At 35.5% G+C, this 13239-nt stretch overlaps 1 pseudogene; it reads right to left on the bottom strand.

Annotated features, from left to right (window-relative positions):
• Positions 1 to 608: 608 nt before the first annotated feature.
• The window catches only part of LOC132499883 (p53 apoptosis effector related to PMP-22-like), a 29806-nt pseudogene continuing 17175 nt past the window's right edge, over positions 609 to 13239 (bottom strand).

Raw genomic sequence — 13239 nt, 5'->3', positions numbered from 1 at the left:
CGTCAATGCCATATCAAGTTAACATGAAGCTTAGAAAGAAGTCATTTGTTAAGGTTATTAATTAGAAATTCTCACAAATAGTACACATTTAAGAAATATTTTTGCTTCTTTAAATAGCTGCAGGCTTGAAAAATATTTATTTATTGTACTTCTTTTAGAATATTGGGTCAGTAACAATTTTTACTAATGTCTCCCTCTTTTCCTTAGTGCTTAGTAGACCTAGTCCATTCCATCCGGGAAAAACAAAAACTTGATTAGGTTACTCAAATTGCTGAAGCCTTCTTATTTCTACCTTATGAAGTGGTATGTTTAATATTCACATTCTTTTACAAATGCAGTATAAATGGTATAGATAGTTATAAGAAAATATTGGCATATTATAGATAGTTAAAAGAGTAAGTCTTGTTTAACTCTACAAGACACATGTAAAATATGAATATAAAACTATAACACCATTTAAGAAACATTTTCTCCCAAATTATTTTAGCACTTTGCCTAGTTTAACTCTATGAACATTGCCATAAAAATAAGTTCAAATTATTCTGAGGAAAACAGTTTCTTTGTAGTCCATCTCAGTAGCAGTGATTTTCTTCTGCTCATTTCCCAACTTAGGTGGATGTGTACAAATACCTGGGCTTGGCATTTCCCTGGAGGCCACCTTCATTGTTGGGAAGGAAACAGAAGAAAGCACAGCCATCAGGATAATTGTGGCTGCCCATCTGAAGACTTAGGCCCAGTTATAGATGTAGTGACAAGAGGGTTGGTTTGAGGTTGAAAGTCTAGGTGTACTTCACATGGTAAATTACAAGGGAGATGATATGGAATACAGCAGCCAGGGCCAGGAGGCCACAATTCAGTCTCAGAGGGACAAGCATTTGGGATCCACAGAAGGCAAAGAAGGAGAGAATGAAACAGATCACCAGGATGATAAAGCTGCAGAGAGGCTTGGTGGCAGCTCCCCTTCCCCACATGTACATCATGACGATCTGGAAGCCATCCTTGTAAGACCTGCTGTAGCCACCCTTGTGAAAATATCACCATCACAGTGAGAACATGTGGATATTGTCACCCGACTTAAGCCAGCTGTGGCTGGCCATCACGATGATGTCAAAGGTGATGGTGCTGAGCAGAAGCAGGTGCAGGCCAGGCTGCAGGACAGCATCATGTCAGTGGCAGTGTGGAGGAGAGGAGTACGTGGGGATCAGACACCACTGGAGAGTGGCCCATGAGTAGGGGCAGCACAACAAAAAGGGCAGAATAGACTTTAAAACAAAGTCTGTAACAAGAGACAAAGAAGGACATCACATAATGATAAAGGGATATATATATATATATATATATATATATATATATATATATATATATATAACATTCCATTCCAAAGCAGCAGAATACACATTCTTTTCAAATGCACATAGGGCATTCTCTGGGATAGATCACATGATAGGCCACAAAACATATCTCAGTAAATTTAAGAAGACTGAAATCATAGCAAGCATCCTTTCTGACTGCAAGTGCATAAGACCAGATATCAACTACAAAAAAAAGTGGAAAAAACAAACATGTAGAATCAAAACAATCTGCTACTAAGCAACCAGTGGGGTCATTGAAAAGTCAAAGAGAAAATAAAGAAATACCTTGAGTTAAATAAAAATGGAAACACAACATTCCAAAATGTATGGGATTTAGCAAAAGCAGTTCAAAGAGAAATATTATAGCGAAACAAGCCTACCTCAGGAAATAAGAAAAATCTTAAATAAGTGACTTAACCTTACACCTAAAAAAACAAGAAAAGGAAGAACAAAAAAACCCCAAAGTTAGTAGAAGGAAGGAAATTATATTGATCAGAGTAGAAATAAGGAGACTAAATAAACAGGAGAAAGGATCAATGAAACTAAGAGGTGGTTCTTTGAAAAGATGAACAAATTTAATAAAGCTTTAGACCAACTAATAATAAAAAAAAGAGAGGACCCAAATAAAGTCAGAAATGAGAGAGAAGTTACAACTGACACCACAGAAATGCAAAGGATCAAAGATACTACTACAAACAATTCTATGCCTACAAATTGGAACAACTAGAAAAATGGATGAATTCCTGGAAACATATAGTCTCCCAAGACTGAATTAAGAAGAAATAAAGAATATGAATAGAATGATTACCAGTAGTGACATTGAATCAGTAATCAAAAAACTCCTAAAAAAAAAAAAAAGGTCCAGGAACAGAGGGCTTCACAGGTAAATTCTACCAAACATTTAAAGAAGAGTTAACACTTATCCTTATCAAACTTTTCTAGAAAATTGAAGAGGAAGAATCACCTCCAAACTCATTCTATAAGGCCAGCATCACCCTGATAATGAAACCAGATAAAGACACCCCCCAAAAAAATATAGGCCAATATCACTGATGAATATAAATGCAAATATCCTCAACAAAATATTAGCAAACCAAGTTTAGCAACACATGAAAAAGCTCATACACCATGATCAAGTGTGATTTATCTCAGAGATCCAAGGATAATTCAATATCCACAAATCAATCAATTCAGTACACCACATTAACAAAAGGAAGGATAAAAATCGCATGATCATCTCAATAGATGCAGAAAAAGCTTTTGGCAGAATTCAACATCCATTTATAATAAAAATCTCAAAAAAGTGGGTAATAAGGGAACATACCTCAATATAGTAAAGGCCACATATGACTAACCCACAGCCAACATCATGCTCAGTAGTGAAAAGCTGAAAGCATTTTCTCTAAGATCAGGAATAAGAAAAGGCTGCTCATTCTCACCATTTGTTTTCAACATAGTACTGAATATTCTAGCCACAGTAATCAAAAAAGAAAAAAAAATGTAAGAAATCCAAATTGGAAAGGAATACATAAAATGTCACTGTTTGCAGATGACATGATACTATATATAGAAAATCTTAAAGACACCAACAAAAAACTATTAGAAACAATAAATATTTCAGTAAAGTATCAGGATACAAAATTAATATACAGAAATTGGTTATATTTCTTTTTTTGGTTATATTTCTTTATAGTAACAATGAATTAGCAGAAAGAGAAATTAAGAAAACAATCCCATTTATAATTGCATCAAAAGAATAAAATACCTAAGAGTAAATTTAACCAAGGAGGTGAGAGATCTGTGCTTTGAAAACCATAAGATGTTGTCAAAACAAGTTGAAATTGACACAAACATATGGAAACATATATCATGCTCATGAATTGGAAGAATTAATATTATTAAAAGGAGCATAGGCAATCTACAGATTCAATACAATCCCTATCATAATACCAATGACTTTTTTCAAAGAACTAGAACAAATAATTCTAAAATTTGTATGGGAACACAAAAGATCCTGAATGGCCAAAACAATCTTGAGAAAGAAGAACAAAGCTAGAGGTACCCTGCTTCCTGATTTCAAACAATACTCCAGGGCTTCCCTGGTGGGGTTGAGAATCTGCCTGCCAATGCAGCGGACACGGGTTCGAGCCCTGGTCTGGGAGGATCCCACATGCCGCGGAGCAACTAGGCCCCTGAGCCACAACTACTGAGCCTGCACGTCTGGAGCCTGTGCTCCGCAACAAGAGAGGCTGCGATAGTGAGAGGCCCACGCACCGCGATGAAGAGGGGCCCCCGCTCGCCACAACTAGAGAAAGTCCTCACACAGAAACGAAGACCCAACACAGCCCCAAACAAATAAATAAATTAATTAAATAAGCTTTCATTAAAAAAAAAAAAACAATATTCCAAAGCTACAGTAATTAAAAGTATGGTGCTGGCACAAAACAAACACATAAATCAATGGAACATATTAAAGAGACCAGAAATGAACCCACACATATATGGGCAATTAATCTATGACAAAGAATGCAAGAATACACAATGGGGAAAAGACAGGCTCTTATATAAATGGTGTTGGGAAAACTAGGCAGCTACATGCAAATGAATCAAACTGTACTACTTTCTCACACTATATGCAAAAATAAACTATAAATGGACTAACAACTAAAATGTAAGACCTAAATCCATAAAACTCCTAGAAGAAAACATTGGCAGTATGCTCTTTGATAGTTATCTTAGCAATAGTTTTTTGGATATGTCTCTTCTGGTAAGGGAAACAAAAACAAAAATACATAAATAGTTTTCACCAAACTAAAAAACATTTGCACAGCAAAGGAAATTATCAACAAAACAACAAGGCCACTGACTGAATGGAAGAAGATATTAACAAGTGATATATCTGATAAGGGATTAATATCCAAAATATACAAAGAACACTTAAAACTCAATATCAAAAAATCAAACAACCCCATTAAAAAGCAGGCTGAGACGCAAGAGGGAAGAGATAGGGGAACATATGTATATGTATAACTGACTCACTTTGTTATAAAGCAGAAACTAACACACCATTGTAAAGCAATTGTACTCCAATAAAGATGAAAAAAAAAACAAAAACAAAAACAGGCTGAGGACCCGAAGAGAAATTCTTACCAAGAAGACATACAGATGGCCAACAGACACATGAAAAGATGCTTAACTTTACTTATCATCAGGAAAATGCAAATCAAAGTCACAATGAACTACAACCTCACAAAAAGACATCAGATGGTTAACAACAAAAAGATAAGAAATAACAAGTATTGGTAGAGGTGTGGAGAAAAGAGTACCCTTGTGCACCGTTAATCAAAATGTAAATTGGTACAGACACAATGGAAAACAGTATGGAGGTTACTGAAAAAAATAAAAGTAAAACTACCATACAATCCAGCAATTCCACTTTTGGGTATCTTTCTGAAGAAAACTAAAACACTAGTTTGAGAAGATATATTCACCGTTATGTTCATTGCAGCATTATTTACAACAGTCAAGATATGGAAGCAACCTGTGTCCATTGATAAAGAAGAGGTTGTGTGTGTGCGTGTGTGTGTGTGTATAGGTATATGGATATACAAATATATTAACATTTTTTTATTAGATTCTTTATGGGGCTCCCCAGAAAGTTAAGAATAATTGTTAACAGAGAACAAGAAAATGTAGGGTTATTGAAAAATGTTGTTGAAATGCCAAACCCCTCCTCTTCCTCATCCTTTGAGTCCTGGTCACCTTTGAGAATCTTTTCGGATTCTTCCAGATGGAGGTATTTGTCTTGCTTTTATGCTGTGTTTGCAGTCTTTCTACCACATGCCGTGTGGATGGTAATGCTGCAGGTCTACAAACGGGTTTTCGGGAGTGTTCAACAGTATCTTAAGAGAATATAAGGTGAACTTGGCCTGAACGTTCTTCCTTTCTTAGAGGTTTTAGTGTTCTTCACCACTGCATTCCAGAGCCTGGCACAGTGCTTTGCACTTTGTAGGAACTACTTAAGTGCTCAGTAACTGAATGCATGAAGAATGAATGAATGAATGTTTCACCTTGCAGGATAATGCTTAGTAAAATATTTTTCAACCACATAGTTTCCTAAAGTCTTTTAGTTAAAAGCATACAAGTGAAAGAAAAATGTGTTACCTTAAAAGAGAAACTGCCTATCTGTTCTTAACAAACTACTGCAAGATGCTGAATCATCAAAAAAGGCTAAGTGATATTACTTACTCAGGACGAAAAGTGCACTAATACATTCTAAGAAGATTTTCAACAGGAAAGTTCACAGTTAAAGGTCATGGTACTTTAAGAGCCAAATACCTCTCAGCACCAGAAAGCAAAGTTAAATGGACAACCTCATTTTCTATGCTTTCTGCACAATTGTACTTCCATTGTCATTAATGTTTTAAATACAAATTTCCATACACTGGTCCTTCATGGGATCACATTTTCCTTCTAGAAATGCCTACTGTACTTTTGCACAGGATGGTGAAGGAAGATTTTTCTGAAGGGATGAGGTTATGATGAACTAAATGAGTCTTATGGAGGGAACTAAAGCAGGAGGGAAGCTTGGCAGGAGCTAGGGTGGGAAGGCCATGCCCCCCAGAAGGAAGGCATTGTTCTGGCTCTTGGCTGTTCTGTCCTGCCCACTGAGTCCCTGATATTCAGTGGGAACTGTGGTGAGGAAGAGCCTGGTGGGAATCCTGGCTGCAGCCACGTGGGTTGGGAGTTCATAGGTCTAAAGGTAGAGACAGTAGACTTTTATGGGCATAAGACCTCAGTCTGGCCCAAAAGATAAAAGTTTCTGATCCCTGTTCTATGTAATCAAGCCCTTACATCCTTTCAGACAAATATAACTAGCCCAAGTATCTCTCTTTACTCATTTGCAAAATAAACAATTCTTCAATTAGAATACAAAACCATTTTTTTGGTAGGCACATTTATGTCAACAAAGGCCAAGCTTTCCTGTAAGGTTAGAATAATTTTTTTCAAATAATTTAGGCATTAATACAATAACAATAACAACAACAGATTTTGATAGCCTGAATAATTAAATTTGCGGTTTGCATTGATTGAATTCACTGGATAAGTACACATTTCTCTTCTTTCTCCTCTCGTGGACCCACAGCAGAGTCTTTGAACAAATGTTAAATGATGGGAAATTTCTGTTTATTGTGTAATTCAATAGCCCAGCATTAGAGCTGCTCATTAGGAGATTGTAAGATGCAGTGACAAGGAAAATTACAATTTTCTTGTGCTGACTGGCACAAACAGTGGAATTATTTCCTGTTGTCCCTCAGTCATACAGAAGTATGAAGTTGACATGCAAGGATCAAACTGAAGATTTTTTTAGGGGGAAACAATAGAAAAGGGGAAAAAGAGAAAGATTGTGACAGAAGATTACATTTATTGTGACAAGCTTTATCGCTCCAATATCAAGTTCGCTCGTTGGGGCTGAGTGAAAAGGAGAAGAAGGAAGTACAGAGGTGAGAACCAATAAGAAAAGCACTGTGATGGGAGCAGCAATATTTCCAATCATTTATCATTGACACTCCCAAATGAGTGTTTGAGAATCAAATTATCTTGTCATTTCCCTAAGGATTGAAGTCATGAGTAATGAAAAAAGAAATCAAACTCACACCCTCTTCTCCGTAAAATCAGCCTGCTATTCAAGCAAGTGAAGTCCATATCACAGCTGGTTCTAAATACAGGATTGCTTCATTACTTCTTAAACTCCCTGTCACATATATCGGTTCTTGCTGAAAACATCAGATGAGATTGCTGTCTGGATTCCCTGGTTTTGAATACTGCTCTGTGTAAATAATATGCATGCCATTTCTAAACACATGGGGACCCCAATAAAGAATTTTATTTGATAAACAATGGATTTATTTTTATACCAAGAGACATTTTTTCTTTTGGAATTGTGGATATATAAAAATCTCGATTCTTCCATTCCATTCCACGTGCCAGCATTTATTCAGTACATAGTGAGGCACTATGCTGATGGTTTTACATGCATCATCTCACTGAATCTTCTTAAGAATATTTAGATGGTATTGCTGTGCTCTTTGACAGTCCCATCTCCAGCTATACCTTCTCAATGTACCTGATGCCCAGACATATTAAATGTCCTAGTCCTTGAAATACACATATCATTTCCCAGCCACATGTATTTGCTACTCCCTCTTGCTATTGGATCTGGGAATGTCTACTTATCTTCCAAGATGCAGCTCAAACTGCAGTTCTTCTGTTTGATGCTCCTAGGCAGAACTGGTTACTAATTCCCTTTGCTCTCCTAACAACTTACAAAAGCCTCTGATTCCATTATATTGTATTTTTACTTGTATGTCTATATCTTGAAGTGGATTTAACACTTTTAAGGATGTGGATTATTATTTATTTATCTTTATAACTCCATGGCCTTAGCAGAGGTTCTGATCTATAAAAGATACTCTATAAATGTTTAGTAAATTGTTAAGTAGTTGCAGTTAATTTCATTGATTTATTAATGTCCTTGCATTAGCATCTAAATTTATGCTGAAAAGTGACACTTTTTTTTGTTTCCATATTATTCTTAATTATAAGTATACTTAAATATTTTTCTGTGTTTCTGGAAAAGAAAAGGTTTTTGCTTGTGCACATGAAGGAGGAATTATGTAACAAACTAATAAAAAAAATTACGTGCTCTTTTTAGGTGGACACTTACTCTTCACAACGCCCCATTTCCACAAAGACTTGATGAGAATTTCCAGATTTAAAGTAATTCACAGTATCAAAATGAGAAGCTGCATGATACGCTGGAAAAAACATAGAATTTAGAACTCAGAGATATGGCTTTGAGTCATAAAATTACCCCCTGATCAAATGGGTAACTTTGGGGAACCCAGTTAATTTTAGAATCTGTTTACTTACAGAATCATTGTGAGGTTTAAGTAGAAGGACTTACTGAGTTATTGCTTTTCCAGATACTGGGTACATAGAATTGAATCAAACTGTCCAGTCCCTGTCCTTATGGAGCTGACATTCCTGAGGGGGATTGAGACAATAACCAAGTAAATATAAAATAGGCAGTGGTGATAGTGCTGGGAAGAAAACTGTGAGTGATACACAGTGGCATGCTCTTTTAGTGAGGAGTACCAAGGAAGGCCTCTTTAATAAGGGGACATTTGAGCAGAAAGGGTAGAGGAGTGAGAGTGAGGGCCAAACTGGTGTGGGTGAAAATTGACCAGGCCAGAGAGGTCAGCTATTATCATTCTTTGAATACTTGCTTTGAATGTCCCCAAACTTGGAAGACATGCTAGTGATGACAGTGCTCTCAATGGAAGAAAGTGTGTACAGAGGGAGACTCTGTTCCCAGACATGTTCCCTCTTCAGAGCACCCTTCCTGTAGACCCTCTGGCCTCACTGGGTTGCTGCCATTGAAATTCAAGACATTTGCCTTTCCCCAATAATGATAGATTGTCCAATTGCTAACACATTTGTGTGTTCCCATGTGTACTTAAAAAAAAACATGAATTTAGAGCTCTTAAATTTGCTTTCATAGTTTCTTAAAGTCTGTTCCTTTCTCCTATAAATATTGGCTAAACTGATCACTGCTTTGTACATATATTGAAAGAAGCAATGAGAAAAGTAAATGCATAGACCACTAATATTAAAATTAGCTTTGGGTACTCCCTGGGAGTCCAGTGGTTAAGACTCTGCACTTTCACTGCGGAAGACGTGGGTTCAATCCCTCGTCAGGGAGCTAAGACCCCACAAGCCCTGTGGTGTGGCTAAATAAATAAATTAAAAAAATTAGCTTTAACACATAAAGCTTAGATACCTAGAAAAATGACCCTTTAACTTAGCAGGTAATTGCAGTTTTGAATGTGAATAAACCTCAGAGTATCTTTAATATTTTATTGGCCTAAGTTACCAACTTTCACTTTTCTCTGTTGTAGCAGATAAATAAAAAAGCAGAGATTTCCATCATAGCAGCACTATGCAGATTGACATTTATTGATTTCCATTAGTATTTGAGGTGGCTGGCATTTTACTTTTATATGCTGCATTAATAAATTGTGCTTAGAGGCTGCCTGTGCATTTTTTATTGAGGCCCCTCATTTGCTCTTGACTGTTTCCAAAAATTCTTTTGAGTTTTGAAATTTGCTTTTCTCTTGTTCTTTGTTTTCTTTTTTGGGAAATGTACAACTAGTACCACATAAGTCTATTTCCCAAGGAACACTAAAGCACAGAGAGGCATATTCTATTTCAATTTGTGGAGGTTATTTAAAGGATCTCTTTGTTTTTCCTGTTTCTAAAGTCCAAAAGAACAATGCTTTGCATATGCTGAAGCCACAGTACTGCAAATCAAAAAGAGATTCATTTTGGAACCTGGGTAACATTGGTGTGAATGAATGCAGTGTTTTCTGAGTGTTATTTTCAAGACCAGCCCTGACCAGTGGTCAAGTTTCCTTAAATCCACAGAAATAAGAGAAATAATAATGAAGTAAAATTTTAATGAATTAACAGTAATTAAATTTGAATACCTGACCTAAATCCAAGGTTACATCATTCAAATTTTTGGTGTTGTGTTCTTTTATGAATGATGGTCATTATAATTATTTTTATGCCTAGAATAATAATTATTTACTTTTTAAAATAAGAAATAGATTAACATAGTTCAAAATGTAAAAAAAAAAAAAAAAAGTATGTCTTTCTACATCTGTCTCCTATTTGCTACGGTTCCCCCCAACCTACAAACATTCAGGTAATCACTGTCTTTAGTATGCTTTTGGAGTTCCTTTATGGATACGTAAGCACAAACAAATATATGTTATTTCCCCTCTCCCCTTTTCCACAAAACAATAGCATATTATACACATAATTCTTCACATTGCCATTTTTAAATGATTTTGATAAATATATATAAAATAATATATGAAATATATTTGTATTCATATAAAAATATATAAATGATTATTGATGCACTGAAAGTAGCAAAACATGTATAGGACGGTCCCTTGTACCATTCATCCAGTTTACCCAGTGGTAACATGTTGCATAGCTTTAACACAATATTGAAGCCAGGGAATTGACATTGGTACAATCTACAGGGCATATTTAGATTTCACCAGGTTTACATGTATTTGTGTAAAATTAGTAAAATCTGGCAATCATTAATCTGTTCTTCATCTTTAAAATTTCATTTTGAAAATGTTATATACGTAGAAACTTACATATGTACCTTTTGAGATAGGCTTTTTCACTCAGCATTATCACCTCCAGATTCATCCAAGTGGCTGCATGTATCAACAGTTAGTTCCTTCTGACTGCTCTAGTTTTCACAATAAAGATGTCCCTTGGTTTGTTTAACCATTCTTCTGTTGAAGGACATTGGGTTGTTTCTAACTTTTGGCTATTACAAATGTAAAGCTGCTATGAACATTTATGAACATTATGAACATTTATGTTAATGTAAGGTTTCATTTCTCTGGGATAATACCCAAGAGTAAAAGTGCTAGGTGAAGTGACATATGCATGTTTAGGTTTATGAGAAACTGCCAAACTATTTTCTAGAATGGATGTACCATTTCACATCCCCACCACAGCATATGAGTGCGAGCATTTGGTGTTACCACTGTGTCTTTTAGCTACTCTGATAGATGTGTAGTAATATCTCATTGTGGTTTTAATTTGAATTTTCTTTATGGCTAGTGATGTTAGCATGTAATTATTTGCCATGTGTATGTTATTTCTGAAGACATGTCTGTTCATGTCTTTGCCCATTTAATATTTGGACTTGGGGGGTTTACTATCGAATATTAAGAATTTTTTACATGTTCTAAATATAAGACATCTGTCTGATATATATAGCTTGCAAATATTTTCTCCCAATCTGCAGTGTGTCTTTTGACCCTCTTCACATGGGCTTTCAAAAAGTTTTAAATTCTGATTAGATCTAATTTATCAATTTTTTCTTTCATGGATTGGGTTTTTGTGTCAAGGCTAAAATCGCTTTTATTGGGCTTCCCTGGTGGCACAGTGGTTGAGAGTCCGCCTGCCGATGCAGGGGACACGGGTTCGTGCCCCGGTCTGGGAAGATCCCACATGCCGCGGAGCGGCTAGGCCCGTGAGCCATGGCCGCTGAGCCTGTGCATCCAGAGCCTGTGCTCTGCAATGGGAGAGGCCACAGCAGTGAGAGGCCAGCGTACTGCAAAAAAAAAAAAAAAATCTCTTTTATTGCTAGGTCTTGAATATTTTTTTCTGATCATTTTTTTCTAAAAGTTTTATAGTTTTGTTTCATATTTAATCCCGTGTCCCAAATTGAGTTAATTTTTGCTTAAAGTGTGAGTTTTAGGTTGAGATTCTTTTTTTTTTTGTCTATGGGTGCCTAATTGTTCAAACACCATTAGTTGAAAATACTATCTTTCCTCTATTGAATCACTGTGTACCTTTATAAAAAATCAGTTGACTGTATTTCTATCTGGGTTCTCTAGTCTGTTTGTTGATATATGTATTGACCTCTTTGCCAATACTGTAGCTGGAATACTGTAGCTTTATAGTTCTGTACATTTATAGTAAGCCTTGAATACTGAATACTTTATAGTAAAAATTGAATACTGTAGCTTTATAGTAAGACTTAACTTTAGGTATAGTAATTTCTCCCACTTTATTCTGCTTTATCAAAATAGTCTTAGCTTGTTTAGGTTCCTGGCTTTTCCACATAAATTTTAGAATACGCTTGTGTATGTCTATAAAATACCTTCCAATTTTGATAGCAATTGCATTAAATCTACAGATCAATGTGGGGAGAATTGTATCTTTACTATGTTGAATCTCCAAACCATAAACATGGTATGTCTCTTAATTTATTTAGATCCTCTTTCTATCACCAGCATTTTGTAAGTTATAACATTTAAATTCTGTATGTTTTGTTAGCTTTATGCCTAAGTATTTCATTTTCTTTGGAGTGAGTATTGCACATACTTTTTTTTCTTTTATCTTAGTAAGATATCATTAAAAACATCACAGTTTATCGAGAGATTCCACATTTCTTTTTACAGTTTCATTATATGGCATTATGAAGTACCATACTTTAATTAAGTAATGGTCTACAGATGGATACTTGGATCATTTCTAATTTATGGCTATATTAAGAATAATTATACATATTTGTGGTAAATTTATGTGTATCTGCATGACACATCCCCAGGATTGAGATGATCAAATTGAAGAGTATGTGATTTGTAATTTTGGTATTTGACTATTGCCTTCCACAGAAACTCTGCCAGTTTGTACTCCTACCAACAATGTATGAGAGCAACTGTTTCTGCACAGCCTCCTCAGCAGAGTTTGAGGTCAAACTTTCTGACACTTTTACACAGTATAGTTTTAATTTAATTGTATCTTACATGTGAGTCAGTTTAAGCAAGCTTTCATTTGCTTAGGGGCTATTTGTGTTTATTTGTTTGCTTTTGGTTGGTGTGGAGATGGGCTGCCATTTCATGTTTTTATCCATTTTCCTATTGTGTTATGGGGATTTTTCTTGACAATTTACAGAAATCTCACTATATGTAAGGGAGGTCGACCCTTTCTCCGTGCCAGGAGTCAACACTTTTCCCGTTGTGTCATTTGCCTTTTGACTTTGATTATGATGTGTTCGGCATGGTATAACAAACAATGTCACAATGCATAGTCATGTACTTAAGGCATTTCATACATGTGCACCACATCTGTAGGATAAATTCTTAGCAGTTCAAAATTTATACACATTTGCAACAATATTCTGAAGACAGAGCTTTCAGGATATGTTTTTTTTTTCTAAGTTATTTTGTAACTTAACACAATGGCAATAAAATCCCCATGAAGCATATTTTTTAACTGG

Source organism: Mesoplodon densirostris, chromosome 12 (assembly GCF_025265405.1).
Source record: "Mesoplodon densirostris isolate mMesDen1 chromosome 12, mMesDen1 primary haplotype, whole genome shotgun sequence".
Classification (NCBI taxonomy): domain Eukaryota; kingdom Metazoa; phylum Chordata; class Mammalia; order Artiodactyla; family Ziphiidae; genus Mesoplodon; species Mesoplodon densirostris.
The sequence above is the reverse complement of the archived record's forward strand: the minus strand, read 5'-3'. Positions and strand labels throughout refer to the sequence as shown.